The following is a 9,538-nucleotide window of genomic DNA, read 5'->3' on the forward strand; positions in this document are numbered from 1 at the left end:
CGCCATCTTTCGAACTACTTTCAAAAGTACAACAACAACAATAACAGAAGAAGACAATTTTAATTGCGAAAAGTTGAAAAATTGAGTACATGTGTCACGGTTGTTGAGTGGAATAGTGTTATTTTCAACTGTGTACGAAGCATGTGAACTGGTAGTGGAATAACCGAATTTTTTGGTGGAAATGGAATTTAGAAATATATCTAATAATTCATTATTTGTCATGTCATGATTGTGTAGAATTATCATCAGCATCATTTCTGTGGAACATTGCAATATTTAAAATACAAGTGTTTCATAGCTATGGTGCTTTTGACATAGTTCACTAACCATCAAGACTGAAATGATTCATGCACACAGGTAAAGGAAATAATTGAATTTGTGCAGAATGTTTATTTTTTACAAATTATTATTTAATTTAACCAATTTATTTTAGATAGATTGCACTGAAACTCAAAGTCTAAAGCTTAGTAAGACACTTAAGCCAGTTTTCTGAGAAGAAAAAATACTTGTTCAGAGTATAGCAGGCTCATGCGGCCTCTGGTTTATTTATTTGGCCTCGGCCTTTAACCTGGGTCGCTTTGATTTCAGGTGTTTAGCCCCCATATCAACAAGGCTTTCTCGAACCTATATGTACTTATTCATATTGTTTAAAGATTTTGAGAACCCTCGCTCAGTGCCAGTGGGGATAAAACAGGGACCTTCTTATAGCTAGATGAATGCATTCAATATGCCAGCAACACTTTATAATCAATAACTTTATAATTGATGATTCTGTTCTTTTAACTACATTACTAATTTACCAAAACAATGGGAAACACATTTTATGCTCCCAAAGGAAGACATATAGTGATCGCACTGTCCGTCTGTCTATCCGTCACACTTTGCATTAAGGTTTCGAAAAAATGCTCATAACTTCTATGTCGCTTCAGATGTAACATTCATATTTGGTATGCATGTGTATATGGACAAGTCCTTCCCATACACACACAAATTTTGACCCCTTTGACCTTGAACTTAGGGTCGGCGTTTAGGTTTTGAAAAATGCTCATAACTTCTATCAAAGCGTTTATCGGGGGCGTATGTCATCCTACGGAGACAGCTATTGTTTTTGTTACTGTCCTCTGCACAAACCATGATATATCTGCATATATGCATCCAACCAAATCAGTAAAACTATTTGTCACTTAATTACAGTAAACTTATTGCATGTTAACTTTTCAACAATATATATATATATATATATATATATATATATATATATATATATATATATATATATATATATATATATATATATATATATATATATTTATATATATATATATATATTTATATATATAATTATATATAACAGATCTTGAAATAAACACATCAAACTTCAAATTGTTTTAGTAAATTATAGGCTTTAATTGGTATTGTGACATTGACAACACTCATGCATGCGCTTTGCAATTAAACAACTATGGAACACATTATTTATGAGAAATTCCGATACATCAACATAACGTCTCAGATTTAAGGCAGATAATCTTGTGCTTTTTTGCTGCCATTTTTACTATTACACATTTTTTCATTTTATGTTATGATGCATTGATCTTGTTTCTAAATTAACAAAGCAATCATGTTAAACTTTTGAAGAAAGATGTTGTCTGATAAATATTGAAAATAGAATCACTACAACGTGAACAAAATTCAGTTGAATACTGTGACCGACGAAGATTTGCCGAAGAGCAATTCAGATCATGATTTAAATTAAAAACAAGTAATATGAAATTCTGCCTATTGGATCCCAGTTATGACTTATTTGTCAAATCTGCACATTAATTTGCCCTTGGCCATCTAGAATTGGGGACTAAATACCATCAAGTCATGTAAAAAGGAGCAGGGTATAGCACGCTGCTATTGATCTCTTGAGCTTTCACATGAATTTTACGGGTAATTTTCATACAACAAATGATATTATATAGTGTAATGATAAAGCATTATGAGCACAAATTATATCTCTTACTAGTGGTGCAAAAATCAATTAAGTGTCACATTTCAAAAGAAAATTTATATAAAATGGTATTATTAATTGTTAAAACGTTATAAAAGGTTATTTCAATTCACTAAAGCATTTAATTACAAGAACAAGTGCATTTTATGTCCATTACAATACATGTAACAGTATTGGCATTGTATTTATCTGCATTTGATGTGCATTTAATACACTTAAAAATGCAGACCAGACACACTTCTAACAGAAACAAATGTATTTTTTTCTGCATTTTTCCAGCATTAATACTCTTCAAGTGTATTTTTTATCATCCCAAATACACTTTACCAGGAAAAAGGTATGTTAAAATGCATGTTTAGTTTGTTTTAAGTATATTTTCAAATGCATTAAGACACTCTTTTGCAAAAAATGTTGAACAAAAACTTGAAAATATTTAATATACTAAAGTGAAGTAATAATTAAAGTTTTGTATGAGCATCAAAAACAGTGTCAAATTCATACCAGTGCCTATTTAGTAGCAGTAAGCCTTATATGGTCTACTTGTGGTAGAAATAATGCATTTTGTGTAATACAACATACATAAATTAAAAAATATAGCTGCCCATACAGTTCAATACAATGTTCAATTAACTACACTATGCAAAGTTGAAATATGACATCAAGCTTGGAATAATCTTTTCAATAATGTATAATATGCTGTTTTAATTTATAAGTGAAATGGACACTTGCATATAAAAACTGATTTTACATCAAAACTAAATGTTTAATTTGATTTTTAGCTCCACTGGCCAAAGGTCCTGTGTCCATCGTGCGTCCGTGCATTAACTTTTCCTTTAAGCATCTTCTCCTAAACAACTGGTCCAATTCTGATGAAATTTCTGAGGAATGTTCCTGGGGTGAACCTCTTTCAAATTTGTTCAAATTATGCCCCTGGGGTCAAATTTGACTCTGCCCTGGGGTCACAAAATTGAAAATTTGCTTATATAAGGCCTATTTTGTGAAAACTTTAAAAAAATTCTTGTCCATAACCATTAGCCTATATATATATATATATATATATATATATATATATATATATATATATATATATATATATATATATATTAGTTAAACTTAAATTGATTGACCATCGATAAAAAGATATAATAATATATGTATATATATATTTGTAAAATTAAAAATTAAATATGTATGTTTCTATAACATCATTTAGGACTTTTATTTTCAGACAAAGTAGAGTGAAGCTTAAAACAGTATCCAATTGTAATAGTCAAATTTGGGAAAATCAACCTTATAATTATTTTCTGTGTTGGTCAATGTTATATTTGGTATAAAATGTATATTGAACTGGAAGTTTTCTTTATTTTAAATGATAACATTTGCTTGGTCAGCCATAATTGTCACAATCAAGTGGTCTTTTTACACTGTAGTTTTCTCACTGACAATGGGTTTGTTCTGAGAATGAGCCACACAAAGTATCGTTGGGGAGATGAGTTTTCAATTTTATGTTTATCAGACTTTCATAATCCAGTATACCTGTAAAAAGTGAATTTGTAACTAATAATCACACAATATATACAATTCAAATTGTATGCATTTAGATTTATTTAGTACTGCACATTAATCATTTTCCAAAAATATGTAGCAACATTATATTATATAATGCTGCAATACTAAAGTAATTTACTCATTAAAGGTCGCTGATGTATAATGGATGTGGTGTCCACCTAATGATCTGGAGGTCACTGGTTTGATCCCCAGTGTGGGAGCATTCTTAAGAAATCTCCAAGAGACACCTAAGTACTGGTTCTAGGCCCAGGAAACGAACTCAAGAGCATTTCACATACATGTATGTAGTTAGTACTTTAAATTTAATCGAACTAAAAATTGTATAAAAATTAAAAACTGAAACCCTTATTAATACATTTTATTTTGAATCAAGCAAATGTGGAAATTCATTAAAAATAATGAGAAAAATTTAAAAATTTTACTTTAAAGTAATCATGATAATTTAGATTATTTTCAGAATATTTAATGATGATAATGATATAATTATATATTACCTAAATGATAAAAATAAAACATGTAATGTTAATTTATAAAAAAAACGTTTTAATTTTATCAATATCATGGTAATTACAACTAGATACAGGCAATTAGATCAGAAACGTGCATTTATTATATTAATGATCAACACAGACATTTGTAGTGATTAATGGTCACTATTTTGATTAACGTTCTATACATGACCTGTCATAAAAGGTATTTTTTAGCCAGTACTACAATCGGCAATGATAGTCTGTATTGCATACATATTCCACCGTCTATTATCGATTCGCTTCCTCAAACTGAACAAATATTTAATGTTTACATCGCGAAACGTAATGCATCTAGTTTCACTTTCGGTTTGGTTGGTTTTGTAAACACCGTAATTTCATCTTAAAAATTGGATGATATGGTGATTAAATAGTAATGGAAAAGTAAATCACTTGGATAATAGGTCAAAATGCAACACAAATGAACGTTAATAGTGCTCTTAATATCAAAGTTTCTGTAAAAAGTTTGGCGCTAGTTCAACGCGCATCGTATACAGCCTCATAACAATAGACTGACAACCTTTTGGGAAGTAAAGTAGTAATACAAGGCAATATGGCGACCGTTAGCCACGAGGCCTATCTTACGGAGGAATCCGAGATAGCCGATGTATCACGATTGGTCTGGTATAAAAAAACAGCAATCGTGATACATCGGCTATCTCGGATTCCTCCGTAAGATAGGCCTCGTGGCTAACGGTCGCCATATTGCCTTGTATTACTACTTTACTACCCAAAAGGTTGTCAGTCTATTGTTATGAGGCTGTATACGATGCGCGTTGAACTAGCGCCAAACTTTTTACCGAAACTTTGATATAAAGAGCACTATTAACGTTCATTTGTGTTGCATTTTGACCTATTATCCAAGTGATTTACTTTTCCATTATTATTTAATCACCCTATCATCCAATTTTTAAGATGAAATTACGGTGTTTACAAAACCAACCAAACCGAAAGTGAAACTAGATGCATTACGTTTCGCGATGTAAAAATTAAATATTTGTTCAGTTTGAGGAAGCGAATCGATAATAGACGGTGGAATATGTATGCAATACAGACTATCATTGCCGATTGTAGTACTGGCTAAAAAATACCTTTTATGACAGGTCATGTATAGAACGTTAATCAAAATAGTGACCATAAATCACTACAAATGACTGGGTTGATCATAAATATAATTAATGCACGTTTCTGATCTAATTGCCTGTATCTAGTTGTAATTACCATGATATTGATAAAATTAAAACGTTTTTTTCATAAATTAACATTACATGTTTTATTTTTATCATTTAGGTAATATATAATTGTATCATTATCATCATTAAATATTCTGAAAATAATCTAAATTATCATGATTACTTTAAAGTAGAATTTTTAAATTTTTCTCATTATTTTTAATGAATTTCCATATTTGCTTGATTCAAAATAAAATGTATTAATAAGGGTTTCAGTTTTTAAATTTTATCTAATTTTTAGTTCAATTAAATTTAAAGTACTAACTACATACATGTATGTGAAATGCTCTTGAGTTCGTTTCCTGGGCCTAGAACCAGTACTTGGGTGTCTCTTGGAGATTTCTTAAGAATGCTCCCACACTGGGGATCAAACCAGTGACCTCCAGATCATTAGGTGGACACCACATCCATTACACATCAGCGACCTTTAATTAGTAAATTACTTTAGTATTGCAGCATTATATAATATAATGTTGCTACATATTTTTGGAAAATGATTATTGTGCAGTACTAAATAAATCTAAATGCATACAATTTTAATTGTGTATATTGTGTGATTATTAGTTACAAATTCACTTTTTACAGGTATACTGGATTATGAAAGACTGATAAACATAAAATTGACAACTCATCTCACCAACGATACTTTGTGTGGCTCATTCTCATAACAAACCCATAGTCAGTGAGAAAACTACAGTGTAAAAAGACCACTTGATTGTGACAATTATGGCTGACCAAGCAAATGTTATCATTTAAAATAAAGAAAACTTCCAGTTCAATATACATTTTATACCAATTATGACATTGACCAACACAGAAAATAATTATAAGGTTGATTTTCCCAAAATTGACTGTTACAATTGGATACTGTTTTAAGCTTTACTCTACTTTGTCTGAAAATAAAAGTCCTAAATGATGTAATAGAAACATACATATTTAATTTTTAGTTTTACAAGTATATATTCCTAGTTTGTCTGCAAGTACTGCAGAAATCATGGATTATTATTGTACTGAGTCAGCCTTAATATTTATATTATAATTGTTAAAACAGATTAAGATGTGCATAATACAATTGAGGATGCATCAAGATTAAAAAATGGTACATGTATAAATTAATAAAGAATCGATAACAATCAGAAACTGTGCATTTTTTTCAGTATTGTGTGAAAGGATTTGAAGTAATTATGTGTTTTTGAAATATTATTTATGTGAATTTGAATAAATATATAAAATTTAGTGATTTTCTCAGACAAAACTGTTAATTACATACCAAAGTATTCAGAATGTATTATTGTAATATTCATTCGAATTTTTTAGTACAAAAAGCACTTTTCCCTGGCATTTGTATTTATAGTAATTGCATATTTTATTATTCTGACAGCATTTATAAACTGTGTTCATGCAAGCATGAACACGGTTTCATTTTTTGAGTATTTAAACAAGAGGGCCATGATTGCCCTGAATCGCTCCACTGCTGAAAAAAGGCTGTAACAAATTTCTCTGCATGTGCAAATATTTAAATATAGGCCCTATTTTAGCACATGTACACTTTTATGACCATCTGGGCTGGGTCAAATTTAACCCCAGGGGCATAATTTGAGCAAACTTTGTAGAGGACTACTATATCTCACTTCATACAAAATGTGGTAGCCCTAGGTCCTAGAGTTAAGGACAAGAATATTTTTAAAGTTTTCACAAAATAAGCAAGATATAAGCGTATATAATGTTCAATTTTGTGACCGGCGGGTCAGGATCAAATTTGACCCAAAGGGCATAATTTGAACAAACTTGGTAGAGGACTATACGATGTTATTGCATACCAAATTTGGTAGCCATAGTCCGAATGGTTTTCGACAAGAAGATTTTTAAAGATTTCACAAAATAGGCGCTTTATAAGCGTTTATTCAGTTTTGTGACCTCCTGGGGCAGGGTCAAAGTTGATCCCAGAGGCATTATTTGAACAAATTTGGTAGAGGTTTATTAGATGTCACTACATACCAAATTTGGTAGCCCTAGGCCCAATGGTTATGGACAACAAGATTTTTAAAGTTTTCACAAAATAGGCCCCATATAAGCGTATGTTCAGTTTTGTGACCCCGGGCAGGGTCAAATTTGACCCAAGGGGCATAATTTGAACAATCTTGGTAGAGAACTATTACATGTCACTACATACCAAATTTGGTAGCTTTATGCCTTATGGTTAAGGACAAGAAGACTTTTAAAATTTTCACAAAATAGGCACTATATAAGCATATAATTTATTTTGTGGCCCCCCTGGGGCATAATTTGAACAAACTAAGTAGAGGACTATACAATGTCACTACATACCGAATTGTGTAGCCCTAATGGTTATGGACAAGAATTTTTTTAAAGTTTTCACAAAATAGGCCTTATATAAGCATATGTTCAATTTTGTGACCCCCGGGGCAGGGTCAAATTTGACCCTAGGGATTAAATTTGAACAAATTTGGTAGAGGAATATTAGATGTCACTATATACCAAATTTGATAGCCCTAGGCCAGATGGTTATGGACAAGAAGATTTTTGAAGTTTTCACAAAATAGGCCTTATATAAGCATATGTTCAATTTTGTGACCCTCGGGGCAGGGTCAAACTTGATCCCAGGGGCATAATTTGAAAAAACTTGGTAGAGGACTATAAGATGCCACTACATACCAAATTTGGTAGCCCTAGGCCGGATGGTTATGGACGAAAAGATTTGTAAAGTTTTCACAAAATATACCCTATATAAGCATATGTTCAATTTTGTGACCCCCGGGGCAGGGTCAAATTTGACCTTAGGGGCATAATTTGAACAAATTTGGTAGAGGACTATTAGACGTCTCTACATACCAAATTTGATAGCCCTAGGCCCAATGGTTATGGACAGGAGATTTTGAAAGTTTTCACAAAATAGGCCTTATATAAACAAATTTTCAATTTTGTGACCCCCGGGGCAGAGTCAAATTTGACCCCAGGGGCATAATTTGAACAAATTTGAAAGAGGTTTACCCCAGGAACATTCCTAAGAAATTTCATCAGAATTGGACCAGTAGTTTAGGAGAAGATGTTTAAAGGAAAAGTTAATGCACGGACACACAATGGACACAGGACCTTTGGCCAGTGGAGCTTAAAATCAAATTAAACATTTAGTTTTGATGTAAAATCAGTTTTTATTTGCAAGTGTCTATTTCACTTATAAATTAAAACAGCATATTATACATTATTGAAAAGATTATTCCAAGCTTGATGTCATATTTCAACTTTGCATAGTGTAGTTAATTGAACACTGTATTGAACTGTATGGGCAGCTATATTTTTTAATTTATGTATGTTGTATTATACAAAATGCATTATTTCTACCACAAGTAGACCATATAAGGCCTACTGCTACTAAATAGGCACTGGTATGAATTTGACACTGTTTTTGATGCTCATACAAAACTTTAATTACTACTTCACTTTAGTATATTAAATATTTTCAAGTTTGTGTTCAACATTTTTTGCAAAAGAGTGTCTTAATGCATTTGAAAATATACTTAAAACAAACTTAAAATGCATTTTAACATACCTTTTTCCTGGTAAAGTGTATTTGGGATGATAAAAAATACACTTGAAGAGTATAAATGCTGGAAAAATGCAGAAAAAAATACATTTGTTTCTGTTAGAAGTGTGTCTGGTCTGCATTTTTAAGTGTATTAAATGCACATCAAATGCAGATAAATACAATGCCAATACTGTTACATGTATTGTAATGGACATAAAATGCACTTGTTCTTGTAATTAAATGCTTTAGTGAATTGAAATAACCTTTAATAACGTTTTAACAATTAATAATACCTTTTTATATAAATTTTCTTTTGAAATGTGACACTTAATTGATTTTTGCACCACTAGTAAGAGATATAATTTGTGCTCATAATGCTTTATCATTACACTATATAATATCATTTGTTGTATGAAAATTACCCGTAAAATTCATGTGAAAGCTCAAGAGATCAATAGCAGCGTACTATACTCTGCTCCTTTTTACATGACTTGATGGTATTTAGTCCCCAATTCTACATGGCCAAGGGCAAATTAATGTGCAGATTTGACAAATAAGTCATAACTGGGATCCAATAGGCAGACTTTCATATTACTTGTATTTTATTTAGATCATGATCTGAATTGCTCTTTGGCAAATCTTCGTTGGTCACAGTATTCGACTGAAT

This window comes from Dreissena polymorpha, chromosome 3, assembly GCF_020536995.1.
Source record: "Dreissena polymorpha isolate Duluth1 chromosome 3, UMN_Dpol_1.0, whole genome shotgun sequence".
Taxonomy (NCBI): Eukaryota; Metazoa; Mollusca; class Bivalvia; order Myida; family Dreissenidae; genus Dreissena; species Dreissena polymorpha.